This window comes from Heterodontus francisci, chromosome 39 (assembly GCF_036365525.1).
Source record: "Heterodontus francisci isolate sHetFra1 chromosome 39, sHetFra1.hap1, whole genome shotgun sequence".
Classification (NCBI taxonomy): domain Eukaryota; kingdom Metazoa; phylum Chordata; class Chondrichthyes; order Heterodontiformes; family Heterodontidae; genus Heterodontus; species Heterodontus francisci.
Genome location: NC_090409.1, coordinates 9,901,763 through 9,929,539, shown reverse-complemented (window position 1 = coordinate 9,929,539; position 27,777 = coordinate 9,901,763).

The following is a 27,777-nucleotide window of genomic DNA, read 5'->3' as shown; positions in this document are numbered from 1 at the left end:
TCAAACATCCCCTCGAAACATTTCCCCTCGCACCTTAAACCTAAGTCTCCTAGTAACTGACTCTTCCACCCTCGGAAAAAGCTTCTGACTATCCACTCTCTCCATGCCGCTCATAACTTTGTAAACCTCTATCATGTCGCCACTCCACCTCCGTCGTTCCAGAAAAGAATTCAAATTTATCCAACCTCTCCTCATAGCTAATACCCTCCAGACTAGGCAACATCCTGGTAAACTTCATCTGTGCCCTCTCCAAAGCCTCCACAACCTTTTGGTAGTATGGCGACCAGAATTGTCCGGAACAAGCCAAGTGTGACCTAACTAAGTATCGATGCAGCTGCAGCATGACTTGCCAATTTTTATACTGTGTGCCCCGACCTAGGAAGGCCAGCTTGCCGTATGCCTTCTTGACTACTTTATTCTCCTGCGTTGCCACTTTCAGTGATCTGTGGATCTATACACCCAGATCTCTCTGCTATGAATACTCCTAACGGTTCTGTCATTTACCACATAATTCCACCTGTATTCGACTTGCCAAAACGCATTTCCTCACATTCGTCCGGATTAAATTCCATCTGCCATTTTTCCATCCAAGTCTCCAACCGATCTATATTCTGCTGTATCCTCTGACAATCCTCATCACCATCCGTAACTCCACCAACCTTTGTGTCATCCGCAAACTTACTAATCAGACCAGCTACATTTTCCTCCAAATCATTTATATATACTACAAACAGCAAAGGTCCCAGCACTGATCCTACGAAACACCACAAGACACAGCCCTCCATTCAGAAACGCACCCTTCCACTGCTACCCTCTGTCTTCTATGACCGAGCCAGTTCTGTATCCATCTTGCCAGCTCCCCTCTGATCCCATGTGACTTCATCTTTTGTATCAGTCTGCCATGAGGGACCTTGTCAAAGGCTTTACTGAATTCCATATAGATAACATCCACTGCCTTTCCTTCATCAATCATCTTTGTCACTTCCTCAAAAAACTCAATCAAATTAGTGAGACACGACCTCCCCTTCACAAAACCATGCTGCCTCTCGCTAATACGTCCATTTGTTTCCAAATGGGAGTAAATCCTGTCCCGAAGAATCCTCTCCAATAATTTCCCTACCACTGACGTACGGCTCATCGGCCTGTAATTTCCTGGATTATCCTTGCTACCCTTTGTATACAAAGGAACAACATTGGCTATTCTCCAGTCCTCTGAGACCTCAGCTGTTAACAATGAGGATACAAAGATTTCTGTCAAGGCCCCAGCAATTTGCTCCCTTGTCTCCCTCAGCATTCTGGGGTAGATCCCATCAGGCCCTGCGGACTTATCTACCTTAACGTTTTTCAAGACTCCCACCACCTCCTCCTTTTTGATATCGACATGACCCAGACTATCTACACTCCCATCCCTAGACTCATCATTCACCGAGTCCTTCTGATGGGTGAATACTGATGCAAAGTATTCATTTAGTACCTCGCCCATTTCCTCTGGCTCCACTCATATTTTCCCCCCTCTGTCCTTGAGTGGGCCAACCCTTCCCCTGGCTACCCTCTTGCTCTTTATATACGTATAAAAAGCCTTGGGATTCTTCTTAATCCTGGTTGCCAATGACTTTTCATGACACCTTTTAGCATTCCTGACTCCTCGGTTAAGTAGCTCCCTACTTTCTTTATATGCCTCAAAGGCTTCGTCTGTTTCCGACATTAGAGCCCTTCGGAATGCTTCATTTTTCTTTTTGACTAGGCTCACAACATCCCTCGCTGTTCAAGGTTCCTCAAACTTGCCAAATTTATCCTTCATCCTCACAGGAACATGCCGGTCCTTGGTTCTAATTAACTGACTTTGAAGGACTCCAACATGTCAGATGTTGCTTTACATTCAGACAGCCGCCCCCAGTCTAATTTCTTCAGTTCCTGCCGAATATTGTCAAAATTAGCCTTCCCCCAATTTAGCACGTTCACCCGAGGACTACACTTATCCTTATTCACAAGTACCTTAAGACTTATGGAAATTCCTGTCTTACTTTTAGGAATAGCTTTATAATATATTTTATACAGCTAAACAAATAGGGCTAATTATATGCTATGTACGTTCTTATATTGAAGTCTGTTTGAGCTAATGCTTACTTTTTTTCAAGGCTATGCTCTGTTTCAGCCTCTGTTTAAGAACAATGGGAGAGTTGGGATGAAGACTTCAGCAATACTTGACACGGGCGAGATGAAATAAATGTGATACTGCAAAATTGCTAAAATGGTTGGTATCAACAAGAATGTAATTAGGATTAATTAGGATCCGAACTATAATAGAAAGAAACAGGAAATACCTGTATGGTGTGTAGATTAAAGCATTGACTGTCTAGATTGTAAAGCTGATGTCTGTCTGGAACAATTAAGATACTTGGAACAATTCAGTACCGAATATAGTACGAATCGAGCACCACAAAATGTTTTGGAAAAGATGTTACGGGACAGCTTCAGTAATCTTACAGAGGGTCAACAGAACATTGTTGGCACACTTAGCAGGGGAAGACAAAGGAGAGAAGTACATAAACCAGCAAGCTCAGAAGCAAGAACGGAGCTGAGTGTTGCTGCATATATATTACTTTTGTTAAGTAATAACTTTGCTTATTTCAGTTAATCTAATAAAATCTGACTTGATCACAGAGCTTAGGACTGTACATTGTAGGTCTATCTTGGTTAAGAATCCCAAGATGAGACGGGTTGGATATTCTCTCTCTCACCTCTATTCAGGTAAATTCTCTCTGAAACGTACAGCACCACCACTTGCAATCTCCCTTCCACGTCACGCATCATCCTGCCTTGGAACTAGATCGTTGTTCCTTCATTATCACTGTGTCAAAAACCTAACAGCAGCAATACTCACATCCCGTGAAAGAATAACAAATCATATCTGCAGATTGAAGCTCCAATGAAAAGCATGCACACGAGGAAGAACAGAGGTCTAGGACTGACCTGTGCGTTAAGTCTTAATAGTTAACGGTGCTGCTGCGATAAGGTGAGCGAAAGCCATTGCTGGAGAGTCTCTGACTCCGATCTGAGAGTAAACGTGGAAAAAAGTAGCTGAATTCCCACCAAGAGGATAGTGATGGCAGAATAAGGAGGTGAATGGTTCGAGGACGGGGTGGTGGGGGGGGGGAGAGGTTGTTGCGGGGGGTGGTGGTGGGGAGGGGGAGACTGGAGATTACAAATACTTGATTGAGAGCTAAAGTGGAAGAGGCCAGAGATATTATGGGTGTGGACGTAGATGACGGAGAGGCTATAATTTCAAAAGCTCAGGTACGGGATCACTGTGGTTAAGTGGTTACAAAAAGTACTTTCTGCCTGAAACATCAGTCAGGAAGAGGGATGTGATCGGTGGCAAAATTATACTGGTCAATCACAAGATTTCCGTTTCAGCCTTTCCAATTTCCAATTGTTCGAATTAAACCTCATGTAAAATACGACTGTTGCAGTCTTAAATGATAGAGGCAAAGAATGGTCGATTGAGATGTTGACAACCTGAAACTGGGTTTTGTCAGCTCACGTGTACAAATTAACCTTATACCTTTGGTAGATGTCACCAGAGGAAAACATGTAGCTGAGGAAGAATAGGGAGCAAGAATGGAATGTTCAAGTACTCCATAGTTAATCTGCAAGGGAGTGAAGAGAAGACATTACTGGAGTTGCTTTGCCGACAATCAGGTGGGAGAGACTGGAACCAGAACAGGGTGGTGCCGCTGATAGAAGCCATTTTCAGAGGTTCGCGGAACTCAAGATTTTTTTATTATTATTATTCATTCATGGGATGTGGACGACGCTGGCTCGGCCAGCATTTGTTGCCCATCCCTAATTGCCCTTGAGAAGATGGTGGTGAGCTGCCTTCTTGAACCGCTGCAGTCCATTTGGGATAGGTACACCCACAATGCTGTTAGGAAGGGATTTCCAGGATTTTGACCCAGCGACAGTGAAGGAACGGCGATAGAGTTCGAAGTCAGGATGGTGTGTGACTTAGAGAGGAACTTGCAGGTGGTGGTGTTCCCATGTATTTGCTGCCCTTGTCCTTCCTGTTGGTAGAGGTCGCGGGTTTGTAAGGTGCTGTATAAGGAGCCTTGGTGCATTTCTGCAGTGCATCTTCTAGATGGTACACACTGCTGCCACTGTGCGTCGGTGGGGGAGGGAGTGAATGTTTGTGAATGGGGTGCCAATCAAGCGGGCTGCTTTGTCCTGGATGGTGTCGAGTTTCTTGAGTGGTGTTGGGGCTGCATCCATCCAGGCAAGTGGATAGTTTTCGATCACACTCCTGATTTGCGCTTTGTAGATGGTGGACAGGCTTTGGGGAGTCTGGAGTTGAGTTACTCGCCTCAGGATTCCTAGCCTCTGACCTGGTCTTGTAGCCACGGTATTTATATGGCTACTCCAGTTCAGTTTCCGGTCAATGGTAGCCCCTAGGATGTTCATAGTGGGGGATTCAGCGATGGTAATGCTGTTGAATGTCAAGGGGATATGGTTCGATTCTCTCTTGTTGCAGATTGTCATTGCCTGGCACATGTGTGGCGCGAATGTTACTTGCCACTTATCAGCCCAAGGCTGGATATTGTCCAGATCTTGCTGCATTTCTACACGGACTGCTTCAGTATCTGAGGAGTCACGAATGGTGCTGAACATTGTGCAATCATCAGCGAACATATCCACTTCTGACCTTATGATTGAAGGAAGGTCATTGATGAAGCAGCTGAAGATGGTTGGGCCTTGGACACTACCCTGAGGAACTCCTGGAGCTCATATGATTGACCTCCAACAACCACAAACATCTTCCTTTGCGCTAGTTATGACTCCAGCCAGCGGAAGGTTTTCTCCCGATTCCCATAGACCTCAGTTTTGCTCGGGCTCTTTGATGCCATACTCGGTCAAAAGCTGCCTTGATGTCAAGGTAAGTTACTGTCACCTTACCTTTTAGTTAGTTTTCTTTACGTTTGGAGGAGATAGTGGATATGGGGAGGAGTGAGGCCAGTGAGGGATTTATACCCATGGATAAGAATTTGAAATTTAAGGCTCTTGAGTTGTTAAGAGCTAAATATGTAGTTGAAGGTGAGTGTGTTGGCTGAGTGGTGCTTGGTGAGGGTTGGGCATGGACAGCAGAGTTTTGCATCGGTTATCATTGATGTAAGTTGGATGTTGTGTGACTGGCTCCATGTGAACTGGAGGAATCAAGACAGGAGGTGACACAGTTGTAATTTACTGGAGCCTATTGCCATTGCGGAATAAACAGGTAAACATCCGCAGTAAAACAACGGAGGAGGGGCTGCCAATGGCGTACGGTCAATCTCCATCCCCTAATATCAAGTACAATAATTTGCAGACTGCAATCCTGAACATGTACTTAAACAGCCCTTTGCCAAAGAGTGAAACGTCTTATATAAAAGCAAAATACTGCAGATGCTGGAAATCTGAAACAAGAACAAGAAATGCTGGAATCACTCAGCAGGTCTGGCAGCACCTGTGGAAAGAGAAGCAGAGTTAATGTTTCGGTCTGTGACCCTTCTTCGGAACTGACAAATATTCGAAAAGTCACAGATTATAAACAAGTGAAGAGGGGGTGGGGCAAGAGATAACAAAGGAGAAGGTGCAGATTGGACCAGGCCACATAGCTGACCAAAAGGTCACGGAGAACAGGCAAACAATATGTTAATGGTGTGATGAAAGACAAAGCATTAGTACAGATTAGGTGTGAATACACTGAATATTGAACAGCAGCAAGTACAAACCTGAAGAAAAACAACCTGAAAAAAACAGTGGGTAAGCAAACTGAACAAACTAAGATGAAATGAAATAAATGCAAAAAAAGATTGTAAAAAATGTAAAAAGGAATGTAAAAAAAAGGAATAAAAAATAACTAAAAATGAAAGTAAAATGGGGGGCTGTCATGCTTCTTCCATTGACTGGGAAATTGCGTAGACTAAGCCAAAAGGGTCTGCTTGTGACTGTGGATTCAATGCATATTGCGATACAATCGGTAATATTTATAAATGAATGGAAAGGACTGAGTATGTCCACTTATGTGAGAACTGCAAAGGAAGCCACTTGTTATTATTGTGTCATTTCTACAGCTTACAGGTTCCACATTATTCTCGACAGAGACCTAATTCTGATCATACCCTGTTATTGCACCATAGTATTTACTTTGGAGTCAACGCTGATGATGCAATCTCTTTGTTCAAGTGACTGTAAGTAATAACAATGATCAGGGGTATAGCCATGTCAGTGGAGAATTATTGCCTGTATAAATCAGGGCTAATTTGAAAGCATTAGCTTAGAGTGCACGCTGGAGCTGCTGTTTTTAGAACAAACAAATGTTACGGCTTCTCATAAAATGGGATCTTCTGCCATTCTTCCATTAGAACACTTTTACTATCCGGTTCTTGCTGTAGTTGGAGTACCTGGTGAGCCTTTATCTTACCTATTAATGATGTAAATCAGTGTTAACTGTGCACTTTACAATATTTCAGTAACTGCATTTCTTTTAATCGACTGCCAGCATTGTTCATTTGGTTGAATGAGGGACTCACTTAAGCCTCTGTCCTTTATGTCCTCTAATTGTTGCATTGTATATTCAATGATCCTTGTGTACCCAACCCTAAAACGTAAATGGATGATTCTCTGTACTGGAAATCCTGGATCCAGTTAACTGGCCAACGAGTAGGTATCGTGCCATCAGAATAATAACAGTTTCATGTTCAGGAATCAACCGTTCTGAAATATTAATTCACGATTGCATTTTCAATGATTGATAAGGAGACATTTCAAGGTCTCAGTGTCATAAGGAGGTAGTACAATGACCTCTCTCCCCAATGACAGGGTTCAATTTAACTGGGAGTTGATGTATTTATGGATTATTCCAGTTACGGCACATTATTCTATTCTGTGTATGCCTGAAGCAGCTATGGAGATCTAGCTACTGAAATGAGTTTGCTGATGTCTCTTCCATATTTAGTTCTCTGATTCAATGAGTGTTAATTCACTGATTGTTGTTGGATGCCATTATAAAATGAAATGTTTTGATATTATGTTATATCATTTTACATTGAAATCATACAATCATACAATGGTTGCAGCTCAGAAGGTGATGATGTAGCTTGTTGTGTCTGTTTTCTGTTCCTGCATGAGGAAAGCATATCATCGACTCCCCTGCCCCTTTCTCGTCGACATGCATCTTTTCTCTTCTGGTGCTTATCCAATTTCATCTGAAAGTAATGGTCAATCTGCGTCCGCAACACTGTCAACCAATGTATTCCGTATCTTCACCACTCACTGAAAAACGAGGCTGAATCAGTGTTTCACAAAGATTCATGAAATTCGTTTTGTACTGAATGGCTTTCTTTATAAAAGTCAAGATTGGATAAGCCATTTTAACCTGTTCCTCAATCTGCCCTACCACCTTCAACTGTATGTGTACCTATACATAAAGGTCCCTCTTCTCCTGCACCATGTTTAGATTTTGTCCCTTATTTTATATTGCCTCTCCTCGTTCTTTCTCGCAAAAATGTATCATTTCATACCCCTGTGCATTAAATTTTGTTTGCCACGAGTCTGCCCACTCCACCAGCCTTTCTACTTCCTTTTTGAAGTCTATCACGATCCTCTTCACAGTTCACAATACTTCCAGCTTTTGTGACACATATAAATCCACTATTTAACTTTCCTTCGTCTGAAAAATAACCTCTCACTAGTTTGCTCTGGTTTAGCCAACTTCATATCAATTTTGCCACTGTCCCTTATATTCAATAGGCTTCAATTTTGCTGGAAAGCATATTATGTGGCACTTTATCGAAGTCCATGTGCACCACATTATTCATCTTACCCTTATTAATCCTCTCTATAATCTCACCAAGATAACTCAATCAAGTTGTGGGCGGCACAGTGGCGCAGCGGTTAGCACCGCAGCCTCACAGCTCCAGGGACCCGCGTTCGATTCCGGGTACTGCCTGTGTGGAGTTTGCAAGTTCTCCCTGTGTCTGCGTGGGTTTCCTCCGGGTGCTCCGGTTTCCTCCCACAAGCCAAAAGATTTGCAGGTTGGTAGGTAAATTGGCCATTATAAATTGTCGCTAGTATAGGTAGGTGGTAGGGAAATATAGGGATAGGTGGTGATGTTTGTTGGGAATGTAGGATTAGTATAAAAATGGGTGGTTGATGTTCGGCACAGACTCGGTGGGCCGAAGCGCCTGTTTCAGTGCTATATCTCCAATTTAAAAAAAATAAAAAATAAAAAAAAAAGTTAGATCAACACGATTTGTAATTAACATATTCGTGCTGGGTTCCTTACTCAATCAACACTGGTCCAAGGGACTTAATGCTGTGCCGGATTACTGTTTCGATTCAGCATTCCAATCACAGACTGTAAACTGACTGTTCTGCATGTGTTCGATGTACTCTTACACTCTATTTGAACAAGGGTGTAATATTTGCAGTTCTCTGGCACCACTTATGCATCAGAGACCAAGTGCTGGAAAATGGGATTAGAATAGATAGGCTTGATGGCCGGCGCAGACATGGTGGGCCGAAGGGTCTGTTTCTGTGCTGTATATCTCTGACTCTATTGTGACTTCGTCAGCATCTTCTTGCTTTTATAAATGCAGATCAAGTTACTCATTTAATATCTCACCACGCTGTCAGCCTTGATGAGTATGTCTTCGTTTTCTTCTCAACCTGCCCTCCTTTTAGTGCCATTCTATTATTTATATAGCTATAGACGACTTGTGATTCTTTTTATTTTAAGTCAGTCGATTCTCATACTCTTTCCATACCTCTCGTATTTCATTTACTGAAGAGCGTGTTTTTACATTTTTAAATATTCAACGATCCGTTTAACTTGTACAAAAGATAACATCTGAATTTAGAATTATCAACATCGCGTAAACAGCATCTTATATAATGGAAGTCGTAGAGAAGACACATTTGAAAATGAAAATAGTGAGGTATAACAGACCAATAACTGGAGGTAATCATGGACAGAAAAATGAGCTAGATGGAATGGGAGAAACATACAGACAGAAAGGGAGAGGGAAAGGCATACAGTAATAGAGAAAAAATGAGAAAAAAGATAGGAGAAACAGCCTCAAACAATGGAGTTGCAACCAGAAGAGAAAAGATCAGAGAGACAAAGAGATAGTTGGCAAAAAAAAAAGTGGGTCCACATTGAGATGCAGAGAGAGCAAAGCAATGGGTAACATGGAATACAGCATTGTATAGCGTCATTGGAAGAAACTTGAACTAATAAGACAGAAAAATATACAGAAGAAAGACTGAAAAATAGGGGACCGACTCAGAGAGACAGAGGCAATGATGGGCAGTCTTATACAAAATCAGAAAGGCTTTACTAATGGGAATGAAATTGACATATGTGAAGCACTAAGAATTAATTTGAAACAATGCCTAAAATATGTGTGCAGGCCAGCAGAAATGCAGCAGTGGAACCAAATGGGCCATGTAGTGGTTGGTCTGTATTGTAAATTTGACGGTGCTTACAGTGATGCCTTTATGATGCATACTAAATCCACACAGTTATGAATGTCGAATCCTGCCCAATTCTTTCTCAAGGTGCATCTCATGCAGCTCTGTCGAAAATGGTACTTGATCAGTAGCCTTCTGCTTTTGGATAGCGAATTTATTAAGGGGACAGAGACAAGTGGGTAGGATATATATATATATATATATATATATATATATATATATATATGGCATCTAAGCTGGTTCTAAGTGTTCAGCTTCAAGACAAGTTTAGAGGATATCAACAGACATTAATGGAATAATAATCTGCAAGGGCAGACTTGGTGTGTTCGAACGAATCAGTCCGGGCATGCTCACAAGACTTGTGAATGCAATAATCTGAGAGGGAAATGTTGGCGAAAAATGAGATTGCAAGGTACCAAGCGTAAAAAAAACCAACAGTGCCATAAATATGCACTACAAATGTCAAGATGACTTCATGCGTTAAAGTGCTACACAATCATTAAACTAAGGAGGATCTGTTGACACGTTGTCAGTAAGCTAGAAAGATGTTAATAACACAATAAATGGTGCAACAAATGAAAGCTCAAGAGCACGTGATCTGCTACCTTAGTCCAGGCTCAGCAGATTAATGTAAAGTGGTTATAATTCCTCCTGATGAGTTGTTGCTTTTCGTTAGCATTTCTCTGTGACAGTAGTTTCGTTCTCACTATTTGTAGTGATCAATGTAATACTAGTAATAATAATGATAAACATTCGCAATCTCCATGCTTGTGCAGTCTGGATTTGGAATACCCAGTAAAATGTAAATATACATTAACCGTATTTGGGGGTAAAAGCCCAACATTAGAATAGGTGCCATTATCCTGAACGTCCTGGAACAGAAAGGGGTGACCGTAATGTTGTAGCTCGATACATATGTGGTTTCGTATGCCTTATGTCATTTTTCTTAATGCAATGGATAATTACACTGAAAATAAAAAGTGCAGAGGACTTGTGAGGAGGAAAATATCAGTGGAAAATAGATAGTTTGAGAATAAGTTGGTGGCTAGCATAAACGGAAATCTAAAGATATCCTATTGGCATATTCACAGTGAAAAGGTTGTCAAAGGAGCGATGGAATTGTTTAGGGTTCATTTATTTCTGTAGGCAGAAGACATAGCTTAGGTACTAAATGGTTTGCATCGGTATTTCACAAGGAATAAAACTTTCAATGATATGGTAAGGAAGGAAGCTGTCTCGATATTCGAATACAGAGAAATAGATAAAGAGGAGATAGCAGAAAGACTTCCAGTAATTCAAGTGAATAATTTACATGATCTGAGTGGGGTGAATTCTAGGATACTGGGGAAAGAAAGGGTTGAGATGTTGTTCAAAAATGTGGAGAAGTATAAACCTGGCAATTGCAGAGATTGGGTGGTGGGTATGCACTCAAAAGCAGAAATACGGACATATGAATTAGGAACAGGAGTAGACCACTCGGCCCATCAAGTCTGCTCCACCATTCAATACGTTCATGGCTGAACTGATTACTCCACAATTCTACCTACCCTCGATAGCCTTTCACCCCCTTGCTTATCAAGAATCTACCAACTGTGCCTTAAAAGTGTTTAAAGACTCTGCTTCCACCGCCACTTGAGGAAGAGATTTCCAAAGACACACGACCCTCTGAGAGAAAACATTTCTCATCATCTCCGTCTTAAGTAGGCGGCCCCTTATTTTTAAACAGTGACCACTCGTTCTAGATTCTCCCATAAGGGGAAACATCCTTTCCATATCCACCCTCTTAAGACCCCTCAGGATCCTATATGTTTCAATCAAATCGCCTCTTACTCTTCTAAACACCAGCGGAAACAAGCCAAGCCTGTCCAATGTTTCCTCGTAAGACAGCCCGCCCATCCCAGGTATTAATCTAGTAAACCGTCTCCCTACCGCCTACAACGTATTTACATCCTTAAATCCAGGAGAAAATCACATGGATACGGTTTGAAATCATAAATGAAAGCCTGCACCGATTTATTAACTGCAAATCATGTTGGACTAAATTCACTGAGTTGTTTGCTGAGGTATTCTGTGGCTGGAAGGGCGCGCCACATTTGTACATGGGCTTCCAGAATGTGTTGATAAAGCCCTACATAATAGGCCTTGTGGCAAAATGTAAGCCATGGGACACAATGGGGAAGCAACAGCATCACCACAAATCAGCTAAGGCACAGAAAACAGAGTTATGGTGAATGACTGTTTTCTGGACTCAAAGGAGGAATTCCGTGCTTTCTCCAGCGTTCTGTACTTGGACTTCTGCTGTCTTTGCTATACTTCAAGGATTTTGAATTTGATGAGTACAGGGCACAAAATCGAAATTTGTAAACGACACGAAACATTGAAGCAGTGAGGCGGATAGTAATATAATGATAGAATCAGAAAATGGTTACAGCACGTAAGAAGGTCATTCAGTCCATTAAGTCAATGCCAGGGCTCTGGAAAATCAATGCACCTAGGCACACACAGCTGCCTTTTCCCCTGCAAGGTTTCTTTGTTTCATATAATTATCCAAATCTTTTCAAAAATCTTCGAAAGAATTTCGCTGCACTATACTCTTCGGCACAGAAATCCAGATTTAAGAACACACAACCAAAAAAAAATGTTTTTCCTTATGTCACCTTTCATTGTTTTGCCCATCACCTTAATACAGTTTCCAATGGTTCTCGGACCATCCTCCAACAGGAGCACCTTATCCCTATCTGTTCGAAAAGACCAGCCATGATTTCGAAAACCTCAATCATATCTGCTCTTAATGTCCATTTCTTCAAGGAGAATAGCCCGCAGCATCTCGAACCTATCCAGTAAGTAAAGTTACTCATCCCTGGAATCATTCTAATACACCCTCTCGAATCACTTAACATCCTCCATATAAAGTGTGGCGCCCAGAATTGGACACAATACTCCAGTCGTGGCCATTTCAAAGTACATTCCATGTTCATCATAATTTCGATTTTTTTCCTAAACTATACCCCTTTTCATAATCCCCAGAATCCTGCATGTTTTAGTAACCGATTTCTCAACTCTCCCTGCCACATTCAATGATTTGTGAACGTATACATCGATGTACATTTACTCCTGTGCCGCCTTTGTAATTATAGACTTCAATACGGCACAGAGAGGCTGATGGAATGGGTGATCATATGGAAGATGAAATCTAGGTCAGACAAGTGTGACGTGATTGATTCATTTTGGTGGAAAGAATGAGCGGAGACAATTCAAGTTAAATGCTGTGATGTTTTACGTGGTGAAAGAACAGAGAAAGCTAGGCATCTCTGTGTACACATTGTTGAAGGCGGCAGTTCAGATTAAAAAAGCAGTTCATAAACACACGTGGTGTCCTTGGTTTTTAACAGAAAGGCATATGTCTCTGTAGCCAGAAAATAATGCTAATCATTTATAAGACGCCTGGAATATTGTTTCTGTGTGGTCAGATGAGGAGAAGTCGAAGGGCTTCCCTCTTTTCCCTCTCCTTGTTTGACCACAACAGTTTTAATTATTTCTTAAAATAGATGCACTGGCCAATTAAGTAAGCATTTGATTACTTAATTACTATGATCATAACAAGAAACAATCTGGCAGGTTTTCTTGAGTTAGCAAAGATAGAGGTTAACTTTATAGCACCTAAACCGAGCTAAGCAACGAATACACGTCACGCCAACTTTCACTCACAGACACACACGCATGCACACACACACAGTCTCTGTAAGTTTAAAGACACGCAAATATTTTAAAGAGGGAAAGGTAGTTTGAAAGGCACCTAAACCGAACTGATAAAGCAGTAAACGTTACACCAACTTTCACTTATACGCACACTCTGGAGATTTAGCCACAGAGAAATATGTTACAGAATGGAACAAAAGTTAGATTGCTTGAGTTAATTTCCATAAAAAAGAAAAGTCTATGCACTTTGGTGATTCTGCTGGCTTCTTGCTGAATTCAGTGGTCCTGAGGCTTTTCGCTTGTAGATGTAGATGACTGGTTCTGTGGGTCTCCATGTTACCAGGACGGTTTATGAGAGCCTCTGTGGTGTGTCAGGAACACCTAAAAAACCTACCAGACAAAATAGAAATGGCAGGTGGATAAACAGAACATTTCAGCTCTGAGACCATGTGTTAGGGGAATTACCAATGCAGGGAGAACCTTTGAATGTCAGGTTCAGTGACCCGTACAGAGTAATAAAGATTTAATATCATTGACACCCCAGATCGTCGTAAAAAGCAACGGCTATGTCATGGCAATATGTTCAAGCTGTTTCACAGTCGGGAAGGGATACACAAGTGCAAATCTGTCAGGCGGTCAGGAAAGAGGAGGTGAAAGGGACAGTGAGGACGATTTAGAGTGAGGCCTGGAGGATTCTCAAATCGAATCCTCTGCAGAACAGAGTGAAGACATTTCAGAGCTGTTCACAGCGGTTAAAGGAATCTGTTGGGAAAAACCAGGCTGTACAATCCTCGCCTTACACCATGTACGAGAGACCCCTCCCATAAAACAAAATTTATATCACCAATGTCCCAGGAAACTGACCCCAGTTCTACAGGATATTCAGACAGAAGAGCTAGAAATAAGCGATTTAAATTTTGAAGGGCGACACAGAAAAGCTCAGAAGCCAAAGGAAGGCATTAAGACCAGAAAAAGCGTTTGTGTCAAATATCGTAGGTGGTGCTGCTGGTCGTGAATGCAAGTAAAGTATCCTTACTGAGTACGACTTGTGGGCCAGGCTGGTGGAGCGCAGCATTGTTCAGCACACTGCCAGCCACTTCAACTGTTTAGCAAGCGTTTCAAAAGAGATGAAGAAAACGCTCCTACATCCCCCTCATTAAACTTTGGTATCTACAGGGAGAACTTTAAGAGTTCAGCAGCCTGTTATGAGCTCAGGGTAAATCCCACACAAGCGGAGCACTAAGTACATTGGATCTTTCCCTATTTAGTTCCAGCTGCCTTACTCCCCTTTTAAAAGGTTTGTTTTCCATTTCCTGGAACGTTCTCTCCTCTTTCCCTCTCTGTAAAGCTCGTTCCTTCTCTCTTTAATGACATTCTGATTTATAGTCTCCTGTGTTCGAGTTGTACCTTACCTAATGTTACTTTTTCTGTTTCAGATTGTATGCCTGTCTCTGGTTCTTCATTGTCAATATTAAAAGAGTTGACTCAGGTTTTACGATTCTAGGCTTCCAAGCTTTTGGACGGATAGTCGTCCCCAACGGTCCAACTACATTCCTCAACTCATCAATAGATAGGGCTTTTAACCTGGCACAAGTTACTTCACTTTGTTCTAGGAAGGTACTGGTCTCGAATGTGGACATTTTAGTACTCTAGCTCTGAAAACCATAAGAAAACCTGTATTGATTGTGTTTTGTTTTAATTATTTTTCTCTTGTGTTCAGTTTAGTTTCCCATCTCCTATTTTTCATTTATATTTGGGTTGTATCCCAGACGTGAGCTCCCGCGTTTCTGTTATGGTCAGGTAGAGAAGGGTAGAAGGGCTTCCCTAGTTTCCTTCTCCTTGTTGGATCAGAACAGGGTTAATTAATTATTGCAGTGGATGTGCTGGCAAATTCAGTTGGTGTTTGATTACGTGCTTGTTATGACCATACCAAGAAGCAATCGGACAGGTTTTCTTCAGTTAACAAAGAAAGTGGTTAATTTTATTGCATCTAAACCGGACTACTAAAACAATAAACGTTACGCCAACGTTCACCTACACGCACACTCTGGAGAATTACACAAAAAGAAATAGGTTACAGAATGGGAAAAGTTAGATTGCTTGAGTTAGAGTTCATAGAAACCTAAAGTGTACACTCTGCGGCGTTAGGTGATTAAGCTAGCTTCTAGCTGAATGCAGTGATCCTGAGGTTTTTAGTTTGAAGAGCGAGATGACTGGTATGGTAGGTATCTTTGGAGGCAGAGATGCGGGTGAATTCCTCTAACACGATTTCTGCTTGTGACTGGAGCATGCAAAGACGGTCAGTCAACAGGCAGGGTTTGAAAGTGCATACATATTCAAATGAGATACGGTGCTCGGTGGAAGTGCATAGAGGCAACTGTCACTAGGATCTGCCATGAAAATCTATTTCTCGGCAATGTTGATGATCAGTTTGGGTAGGATTTCCATGAGATGCAGCTATCGAGGTCTCACATAGGTCTTGCAGCAGGAGTAGAGAAACACGGTTTCAGTTCCACACATTCGACATGCAAATGTTTCTGCAAACATGCAAGATTTCTTCCAATGCAGGAGGAAATTTAAATAATTGCATTATATCAATGAACGAATGATTGTCATTAAATAATAAAGATTTTGTCCTATGCATTTATCTAATCATTGATCGAATGTTCAGTTACTCTCGTTCCAGAACTCTATCCCATTTTCTGGCTCTGAATTTCCATCCACTACTCAATCCTACCCCAAATCTCCGGAGGAGCTTTGCCTTTCTGAAGAGGACGCTGCTTAATCCATAGATTCCATTTATATTTCTGCCCTAAAGAAACATACTGCGGATGCTGAAAATCTGAAATATAAGCAGAAAATGCTGAAAATCCTCATCAGATTAAGATGTGTCTAAGGAGTCGGAAACCAAGTTAATGATTCAGGTTGAAGTTTCATCAGCCCTGGAAGTTTTTACAAATGTACCAGGTTTAAAGCAAGTATAGAGGGAGAACAATAGAGAATGGGAATAAAGAAAAGCTATAGATGGGAAGGTCTGTGATGGGATGGAAGTCAGGAATTAAATTATAAATGAGTGCTGGTTCAAGGTGGAGGTGTGAGCTAATTAGAACAGAAAAGAAACAGAAGCTGCACTTAGAAGAAGTACAAATGGCATAAGCAGGAATGTGACCAACAGTTGATCTTTGAAAGAGGTGTGAACAGTGGCTAGAATCTGAATTTTTGTGTGCAGTAAGTTGCATAGTTCATCATAGAAAGTTGAAGTACCGCTCCTCTAGCACCTAAAGACTGCTGGAGTCTGTGAAGAGAAAGGTGAGAGTCGCAGTGGGGCGGAGAATTAAAATGGTAAGCGAACGGAGGATATGCCATACTCTTGCAGACTGAACGATTTGTTCAGCCAAGCGATGACCCAATCGGCATTTGCTGTCCCCCGTGTAGGGAGATATTTTCCTTCAGTTCTGATAAAAGATCATCGCCCTGAAATACTAACTCGATCTTTCACTCCACAGATGTTGAAATGCAGCCTCATGTGGTTTGTATTTCCAGAATTTTCTCTCCCTGCTTGCTGCTTCTCTCCATTTCAGTCCCCCTGCTCTGGTCCAAAGTCATTGAGAGGTGTGTCTCATGTGGCAGACAACGATAATTCATAGTCATGGCAATTTTACCTCCATTGTCCCCAACTGGTATATTCCGTGCAAATCACATAAAATTTACTGGTTACCGGCATTCATGCTAAAACTTCACTCCCCTTTCTCTACTTCATTTAATTGAACTTGTTCACCCAATTGCCAATCAGTTTTCGAATATTTTAGGGGATTTGAGGGGAAAGAAAAATCACCCAGAGGGTGGTTGGAACATGGAACGCACTACCTGAAGAGGAGGTGGAGGCAGGAACCCTCACAGCATTTAGAAAAGTGTTTAGATGATCACTTGAAACGCCATAGCGTACAAGGCTAGAGGCCAAGTGCAGTAATATGGGATTAGAATAGTTGGGTGCTGGATGGCCGACACAGCCATGATGGGCCGAAGGGCCTGTTTTTGTACTGTATACCTCTATGACTCTATGACATTATATTTAAAAGACACTGCCAGAACATCCTTCTGAGATGCAGGCAGAAAGTTTTGAATTTCAGGCGAGTTCCTATCAATCACCTCAGGAATTAGAAATGTGACAGGGTTCTGTGATCGGAGGGAAAATCTACTTAGGATGCTACTTCTGCGACCTGTGGAATGACCGTGCCGCACTTTACTGGTTTATTGTCTGTCTGGAACATCAACACTGAAATATGTTCTTTCTCGATTCAGGTGCCGTTGGAATTCGGGGTTATCAGAGTCAATTAACCCATGAGGTCTTTATTCTCAAGTTGTGAAATTTTTGGACGTGATAATCATTATTGGTGAAAGGGATTATATTTTATTTGGTGTAAATTCGGCCTGACTCATACCAATGCTGTGCATTACTATCACAGTTCAACAGCAGTTCCATTACACCCTGGGTAGAAGCGTGATCTCCACACAACTACTCCTTGATCTTGCCCCAGATCCTGTCTTGGCAGTCAATGTAAAATGTGTTACAGCTATAATGTCCGTGCTGGTGCAATATTCTCATAAAACTTTATTTATTTTTTGTGCAGTATGGCCTACGGAGTCCAATTTAACACAATCAATAGTTCGCGATTATCTAAAAAGTTCACTTTCAAAACAACAACAAAATGAAATTTAACCATCTTCCACACTCAACTCAAATTAGTCTCTCGAGATCTATCACTTCTCACGCTCGGATTCCTATCAGCTCATAAAAATGTCAGTGCCAGTTCTTGGCCAAAACAGGGAAAAGAATATCGTCTTAGTTTAGCTATTTGTCCCTATTCTACTCACATCTAGGGCTCTGAGGCTCTTTGAATCTGTTTATCTTTTCATTCACACACTGTGGACAGACTGTTTTTGCACTCCTCGTGTTTTCCCTTTTTATGATTTGGTCCATTTCAAAACATTTGGTGTGAAAAGGTCTTGATAATTTAAGGACCAAATCACTAGTTCTGCATTACATCACCTCTTTGACTCTTTCACCAAGGGTTGAATGCGAGCAGGATAAAATATAAAGTTTTGTGCAAGGGTCAAAATAACAATGAAACTAATTGTTCAGTCAGTCATATTATTTAAGATAGTTTTCGTCAATTAGCAAGACAACCCAATGCAGTGATTCCCACGATATTCACAGTGTGTAGAATGCTTTCTCGAAATTGATCAGTAATTTCTGACTCATTTCCCCTCACTCTTACAGTTAATTTGATTTCCATTGTGATCCTGTCTCGAGGAAAGTGCAGTCTATCCAAATGTATCACTCTCTACCTGTCGGCCATGGTGATGACGGATCTATTGGTTATCATCACTGAAGTCATATTGTTTCGGATCAGTTATGAATTTTTCCCAGGATCATTACTGTCCATCACCCCTGTGTGCAGTGTCATTGCTGTCCTGACTCGTGCATCGAGAGACAGTTCAGTCTGGGTAACCATCACTTTCTCCTTTGATCGCTTTGTTGCTATTTGTTGCCAAAAACAGAAAACAAAATATTGCACGAAAAAAACTGCGTCTGTAGTTATAGCAACAACATGCATTCTGCTGAGTTTGAAAAGCACTGTTTGGTACTTCATATACGAACCTCAGGAGATTATCGAAAATGTACCATGGTTTTGTAATATAAAACCAAGTTATTTCACTGAACCCGGATGGGTGGCCTTTGACTGGTTTGATACGATTTTAACCCCAATGCTTCCTTTTGCATTAATTTTGCTGCTGAACTCTCTGACTGTCAGACACATTTTAGTGACCAGTCGGGTCCGTAAGGGCCTGAGGGGGCAGAACGAAGGAGAGAATCACGTCGACTCAGAGATGGAGAGTAGAAAGAAGTCCATTATTTTACTGTTCGCAGTTTCTGGCAGCTTCATACTTCTGTGGTTGACATATGTCACAGTATTCTTCTATTATATCACAGCAGAAATTCTTCTCCTCGAATATCACTCATTAAATACTTTTCATCGCGTTGGTTATATGCTGCAGAATTTAAGCTCCTGCACAAATACCTTTATTTATGTGCTGACTCAGGGCAAGTTCAGACAGCAGTTCAAGAGCTTGATGAAATATCCTGTTATCATGACTTTTAAATTAGTTATCAAAAATTAACAATGAGCTCAATGCAGTGGCAGTGCTGACTGTTTCCAGTTCGAATTATAGAATGTAACAGAAGTATTAGGACATAGAAATCATGTTTAGTGTCAGGTGACCTTTTTGGTTTGTGCGTCATTATTGTTTCAGGTTCAGGACAGTCATTTTGATGAGATTCAGCTAAATTCTTCTGTTCATCAGTTAATCAATTGTGCGCAACAAAATATGTGTCACATCCAGAGTGATGCCTCACCAAAAAGTAGACAAACAGATCTGGGCTGCAGTTTAGAGCTTACTTTTTGTAACAAATCATAAGTTTAATTTACAAATGAAGAAAAGCTGCCGTGAATCTTGAAATTGTACGACTTAAACATGACAAATTCTTGAACAGTTTTATTTTTTCTTTACTTCTCAACTGGCACTTTTCAATTTTCATTTCGTTCGAAACGCCTGAGCTAATGTTTTCTGCACTGTCAGCTCATACTGCCTCCAAGCTCTACCCGCTATCGGTGATTTTCTCTCTCTATTTTCTAAATGCAATTTCACTTGTTATCGAGTTCATACAGTCTAAGAGTCACAGAATCATTTGTGGCACAGAAGGAGGCTATTCATCCCATGGAGATGTTGCCGGCATTCCAAGGAGCAGTCTGTTCAGTTCTTCTCCTGTCCTTGATTCCGATAGTCCCACAAGTCTACTTCCCTCAATTGGTCATTGAATGTCACTGAGTACACTACACCTGTGTTTATGTAACCTTTCTGTAAAGTCAGTCTGCACAAGAGTGAAGGCACGTTTAAAAGATCCTTCCATGTAATTTGCTTTCTAATCAATGTTTGTGTGACTTTTCCATTAAAACAACATTTGCAGCAATATTGCAAAGACATTTAAAGGAGCTTACACTGTAATTTGACATGTTACCCTGAATGATGTGTATTTTCTTTAATGATATTTAATATGGAGGTTGAGCGAAACTCAGTATTATGATTCAATTTACTTTTCAGGACTGTATCTGGTCCTGAAAACCGTGCTTTCATGCATATGACACTGTGGGATAACTTCAAAATAACATAAGCTATCTTGATAACAGATGGTGCAACATATTTTATGGATTAAACCTGTGAGGTGGAAACAGATTTCTATTGGGCTGTTGTTATGCATTCTTTCATAAGAAGGCGCAACACAGGGAACTACAAAGAAAAGTAAGGCTCCATTCCCAGGCCACGTGTAGAGCAGGAAGGTTATGCTGGAACTGCATAAACCATTGGTTACACCACAACTTCTGTTCTGTGTGTGGTTCTGGTCACCTCATTACAGAAAGGATGTAATTGTACTAGAAAGGGTACAGAGGGGATTTACAAGCAGGTTGCCAGGAATGAAAAAATGCAGCTAGGGGGAAAGCTTGGATAGGCTGGGGTTGTTCACCTTGGAACAGATAAGGTTAAGGAGAGATCTGATCGAAATGTACAAAATGTTGAGGTGTCTGGATTGAGTGGAGGTGAAAGGCCTCTTTACCTTTGCAGAAAAGTCAGTGAAGTCAGTGACAAGGATGCATAGATTTAAAGTGACTTGTAAAGAGATTAAAGCGGAGATGAGGAAAGGTTCTGCGATCTAGATGAAGGTGGGGGTCTGGAACCCACTGCCTGAAAGGTAAATTGAGGCAGAAACACTCAACTTCTTCAAAAAATTCTGGATATGTAACTCGAGTGCCGTAATCTGCAGGACCACGGACCAAATGCTGGAAGGTGGGATTAGAATGGGCGGAACGTTTCCCGGATGACACAGACACGATGGGCCAAGTGGCCTCATTCTGTGCCGTAAATTTTCTATGATTCTACGATTCCCATAGGAAGTTCAGAAGGACCTATGCCCCACTCCAACTATGTATAGGGAGCGGATGTTATTCAATATGATGCGAGAGGAATTGCGAGTGAGGCAACTGCAGTTCAGTAAGGAGGCAATCGGCTGCATCTGTGAAGTTTTTCAGGGGGACCTGTAGCCACGTTCCACAGGTCGCACTGCCTTGTAACTGACAATTAAGGTCAGCACGACAGATATTTTTATACATGCGGGACATTTCAGTCAGGTAATGGTGACATGTGAAATATTTCCCAGAGCTCTGCGATGCCCTCCATTCACCAGGTCACCGAAGCCATTTTCCCTAGGGCTACTGATTTCATTAACTTTGGCATATCCCCAGTACAAGTGAAGGAGTGATCTGTCGCATTTCACAGGATCAATGACTTCAAAAGGGCTCAGGGCCAGATATGGGACACATATTACATTGAAGGCACTGAACGTTGAACCTGTTTCACGCATTAACAGGAAAGAGTTCAAATCATTGAATGTCATGATCATTTGTGATGCCCAATTAAGCATCCTGAATCTGAATGCAGATCACCAGCAAGTGCTCATGATGCCTGCCTTGTCGGTATCTCAAGTTTGTAGAAGTCTATGAGCACATTAACACGATGATTAGAATGGCTATTAGGTGACAAGTGTTGTCCGCTAAACATGTGGCTGAACACACATTACCACAGGACCAATGGTATAGCACGAGAAAGGTACAATCGTGCGCATGTGTTAACATGTCGAATAGGTGGAGAAGACAATCGGGATGCTGAAATCACCTTCACGTGCCTGAACAGGTTACAGCATTCGCTTGCTAATGTGTCCAATATTGTGGTGGTCTGTTGCCGATTCCACAACTTTGCCTCTGAGATGTACTGACCCTTCAATCCAAAAACGGGATTGTTCCAGAAATCAATGAATTCGTGGATTGCAGCATGGATGGCGTTGCAGCCATACCTCATGGAACAGTTGAGGAATCTCTGGTTACAAACACCAGGATGGTTAGAAAGCAGCTAGTCGCTGATGCAGTTGAGACTGAAAATGACGGAATCCCTGTCTCTCTCCCAGAAATCAGATAAAAGTGTATTCTGAAACATAAACAACTGACATTTCATTTTATCAGGAAAGACTATTTGAAAGACATTTAAGATAATACGTGCTGAAGATGATCAACTTCAGCTGCTTAGTGCAAATCATTTTAGTACAAATTGTGTTAATTAACTATTGTTCTGCCTCGTAAAAGTTTAATCGCTGAATTTTTTCATGTTAATGGAATTATTTGGAACAGTTTACATTGACTACAGCCCAATGCATAACAAGAATATCAGTGTCGAATAGAGCGCAAACAGAACATTATAGATATAAGTCATAATAACTAATGCCACATAAACCTGTCCTCAAAAAGAAAACATTAAACTAATTCGCCCTGGCATCTATGCCTGTGGTTCGATATCACAAAATGGATGGGGCTGGGTGGGTTTACTTAATGTATCCTGTGTCATACGGATTCCTGTCGTGTGGCAGAGACATAAGCAGCAACAGATGACTCGTCGTTGGAGTTTGGCTAGCCAGAAGCTGTATCCAGTAAAGGTACAGTTGCAGGCTCGTGGGCCTGCATGCTCTATGTACTTGTATCTCCCAGGAGCGGTTCTACTTGTGACCTAATCCCAGCAGCTGCCTATCACCTCAGGTACAGTGAGATCCTTTAGCCCTGCCAACGACATCTACCCCCGCCCTAAACCCTTGTTCCGAGTCAAAAAGCTCTCCAGGAGCTATGGGGCAAAATCATTTAAATAGAGTAAACAGAATAAACAATCGACATGTTTTTCCTTAATGTTTTGTGATAGAGCTGTGCAAACAGGGTTGCAAAAATTAAAAACAAGTTCACAACTCTGCTCTCTTGCATGCAGATAAAAAGATAAGTGCTAATCTCTTCGTCAGCCCTTTACCCAAGGCAAATATGTTTTATGGTAACTGCAAGAATCAACCTCCCACATTTCACTATCACGTGCACTTTTAGATGAATAATAAATTAAAATGTAAAAAGAAGCATTATACCTGTTCATGGCGAATGATTAGATGGCGGTTTGTTTCTGGGGGCAATTTGATGGGGGTCTGTTCACAGAGAGTAATCAGATGAGGGTCTGTTCACAGGAGGTAATTAGATGGGGGCTTGTCCACGGGGGGCGGGAGGTGCGGTGGCTCTAATTAGCTGGGGTTCTGTTCCTCGGTGGTGGTGGGGAAAATTAGGTGGGGATCTTTTCCGAGGGATATTTATATGGGGGTCTGTTCACAGCGACAATTCAAAGGTGTTCTGTTCAGTGGGGGAAATAAGATGAGGTGTATTCCCTGAGGTGGGGTATCTAGGTGGGTGCCTGCTACAGGTGGAGAATTCGATGGGGGTCTGTTCTCGGCGGGTATTTAGATGGGGGTCTGTTAACTGGCCAGAAGATTGGATGGCGGTAGGATCACAAGGTGTATTAACATGAGGGTCCGTTCACTGGGGGCAATTGGAAGGGGGTCTGTTCACTGAGGGGGTAATTAGATGGGTGCCTGTTCCCGGCGGGTAATTCAATTGGCGTCTGTTCCAGGCAGGTTATTGTCTGGGGGTCTGTTCGCAGAGGGAAATTAGATGGGAGTCTGCCCACAGGGGGAAATTAGAGGGGGATCTGTTAACAGGGCGTGAATAGATGGCAGTCTGCTCCCGGGGTTTGGAATTATTTGAGGGTTCGTTCACGGTGGGTAATTGGATTTGGGTTTATTCACAGGGGGAATTTGAATGGGCTCTGCTCACGGCGGGGGGTAAATAGTTGCGTGTCTGTTCAAAAGGTGGAGTAATGAGACAGTGATCTTTTCAGAGGGGGTAATTAGATTGGGGTCTGTTCACAGGGCTAGGTAATTAAATGGGGTTCTGTTCACATGGGGAAATTAAATGGGTGTCTGCTGAAAGGTAGGTTTTTAAAAGGGGATCTATTCACAAGAGAGTAATTAGATGGGGGTCTGTTCTCGGGGGAAAATTAGATGGGGTTCTGTTCACAAGGGGGAATTTAGACGGGGACTGCTGAAAGCAGGGGGGATTATTAAATGGGGATCTGTTCCCAAGGGAGTAATTAGGTGGGGGTCTGTTCATGGGAGGATATTTAGATGGGGGACTTGCCAGGGGGTAATTAGATTGGCATCTGTTCCCGGGGTGTGGGGCAATTGGATGGGGCCTGTTCACAGGGAGGGAATTACATTGGGTTCTCTTCACAGGTGTGAAATTAGATGGGGTCTGTTCACTGACGATAATTAAATGGGTGTATTCACATGGGCTAATGAGATGGGGGTCTGTTCACAGGGAACAGTTAAATGGGATCTGTTGGGTGGGGTACTTAAATATGTGACTGTTCACCTGGTGGTAATTGGATTCGGGTTCTGTTCACGGGGGGATATTAGAAAGGGGTCGGTTCACAAGGGTTAATTAGATGGTGGTCTGCTCTAGTCGGGTAATTAGATGGGGGTCTGTTCTCGGGGAGGGGTAAAAAGATATTATAGAATTTATGTAGGGAGTCTGACTGAGTTGGTCTTTTATTATAGTCTCTCAGCAGGTGAGAGTCTGAGTGGGTCGGTGAGTCTAGACTTTCCAAAGGTAAAGTGACTGAGTGATATTACAGTATCTCCGCAGGGATCGTCACTGGGTGGGTTTGTTATTATAATGTCTGCACAGGGATAGTAACTTAATGGATCTGTTATTATCGTATCTCCACAGGGAGAGTCACTGACTGGGTCTGTTATTATAGTATCTCCACAGGGAGAGTCACTGAGCGGGTCTGTTATTACAGTATCTCCACAGGGAGAGTCACTGAATGTGTCTGTTATTGTAGTATTTCCACAGGGAGAGTCACTGAGTGTGTCTGTTATTATAGTATTTCCAAAAACAGTGTCACTGAAAGGGTCTGTTATCATAGTATCTCCACAGGGAAAGTCACTCAGTGGGTCTGTTATATAGTATCTCCACACGGAGAATCACTGAGTGGATGTGTTATTACAGTATATCCAGGGAGAGAGTCACTGAGTAGTTCTGTTATTATAGTATCTCCAGGGGGAGAATCACTCAGTGGGTCTGTTATGCCAGTATCTCCAAATTGCATTACCTGAGAGTGTGGTGGAAACAGGTTCAATCGAAGCAATCAAGAAAGAATTGGATATAATCTGAAAATGAAGAAGATGCAGGCACATGGGGAGGAGGTGAGGGAGCAGAAATGAGCAAATTGCTTGTTTGGGGAGCCAGCACAAACACGGTTGGTCGAATGGCCTCCTTCTGTGCTGCAAGAATTCGGAAATCTGTGACAGTCCGTGTTTAACTAATGTGCAGCTCATTCAGACACACAGCATTAACTGTGGAATGCTGCGCCACTGGAGGCAGGAGGCTCCATAACTCAGGGGTTAGAGCAGTGGCCTTTTAAATAGTTAACAGTGAGTTCACTGGTGCTTCTGTGAATTTAGTTCAATTTTCAAATTCACCGTCAAATAGCAAACCGTTCCAATTGAAAAACTAAACAACTCCAAGGCAACTCTGGAGCAAGAGACTCTCTCTCTCAATTTCTCCATCTGTCGCTATCTCGTCTCTCTCTCACCTCCCCCCTCTCTCAGTAGCCAGAGGACAGAGATTGAATATAGAAACACACAAACATTATCGCACAGAAGGAGGCCACTCAGCCCATCATGTCCGTGCTGGCTGAAAAGCATTATTTAGTCTACTCTCACCATCCAGTTCTTGGCAAAAATTGGCCAAAGGGTCAGTGAGAGGGGAGATGTGGAGATTTTGTTTTTGAAGCAGTCAGTTGTTGTGATTTGGAATGCTTTGTCTGAAAGGCAGGTTCAATGCAATTACACAGAAACAGGCCATTTAGTCAAGCTCGTCCATGCTGACGCTAATGCACCACACGAGCCTCCTCCCACCCCTCTGCATCTCACCCCAGCAACATATCCTTCTATTCCCTTCTCCCTCTTGTGTTTATCCAGCCGCCGCTTAAATGTATCGGGATGTTCAATTCAATAGCTCCCTGTGGGAGCGAGTTCCACATTCTCAGCACTCTTTGGGGAAAGAAGTTTCTCCAGAATTGCTGATTTGAACAGCAAGTTTCAAAAGGGAACTGGATAAATAGTGAAAAGGAAACATATGCAGGTATATGGGGAAAGAGCAAGGGGGCTATTGGGAGAAATTCGATAGGTCTTCCAAAGAGCCAACAGAGGCAGGATGGGCTGAATGGCCTCCTTTTGAAATGTAATATTCCTGGATTGTTTGGCGATTACGGATTGTGAAAGTGTGTTCGGACCGCACATTCATGTTAAAAACATTCAGCATTACAATAGGATTTTGCAGGGCAGGTGGTTTCAAAGCTTGCAGGTTAGAGCACTGGACTTACAAAGCAGAGATCAAACATTCACATTTCATTGAATTTCAGTTGTTTTTCTAAGAAACGTGTTTATTGATCACCAGGAATGTGTTGGTGTGTGAGCAGAGCCCTTTATTAATGGTCAAAACTGTTCCCAAAGCAGCAGAAACACACAGGTTCCACCACTTTCATCTTTCCTACTCACTTATTCTCATTCTCTCTCTCTCTCTCTCTCTCTCTCTCTCTGTAATAGGAACACGGGGAGGTCATTCAGCTCATTGATTCTGTTCCCCATTCAATGATATCTCCGCTGATCTGGATCTTAAACCCATTTGCCTGCCTTGGTTCTGTCACCCATACTCCCCCTTGCCAAACAAAAATCGATCAATCTCCGTTTGGACATTTTCAGCTCAGCACCAGCCTCACCAGCCGGCTAATTGGCACAGGGAGAACCAGATTAGAAGGCTAAATTTCGAATGTGAAAATGTGGCGTGAGAGGTACGGGGTGCCACTTCCTGTGCTATTGGCACCAGTACTGGAGAAAGAAGGAGTTGTTCAGCTGGGGCGGGCTCCACCTAAACCGAACTGGGACCAGTATCCTGGTGAATTGAATTAGTAGGGCACTGGGTCAAGATCCTGGAACTCCCTCCCTGACCGCACTGTGGGTGTACCTAGCCCACATGGATTGCAGCGGTTCAAGCAGGCAGCTCGCCACCATCTTCTCAATGGCAATGAGATATGGGCAATAAATGCTAGGCCTTGCTAGCGATGCCCACACAACCGCAGAATAGATGATTCAAGAAAGAAAACAAATCTCCATTCCACTGTCAAGAAAAGACACCAGCAGCAAAAATGAAAGCTGAATGATGTGCTCATGGAATCTTCCTGTGCATCAAAGTAGCTCCGCCTCCATGTATCACACCTTGTTCAAGCCGCCGCCCCCGCCCCCCTCCCACCGCCAGAGAGTCCAGTGGCAATAAGGAAGCTATTTGACTGCAGTAGCAGTCTCAATTAAAGAATTCTGAAACTTTTACTTGCTGTTCTTTCTTTCGATTGCTGGGGCACATGGTGGGGAAGAGGGAGGGGGTGAGGGGGTGTTGCTAGGGGAATTTCATTAACCAGGGCTACTGTCACTGCCTCGGCGGGCGGGGGTGGGTTGGTGCTGGGGTGGACAGCTCAGCT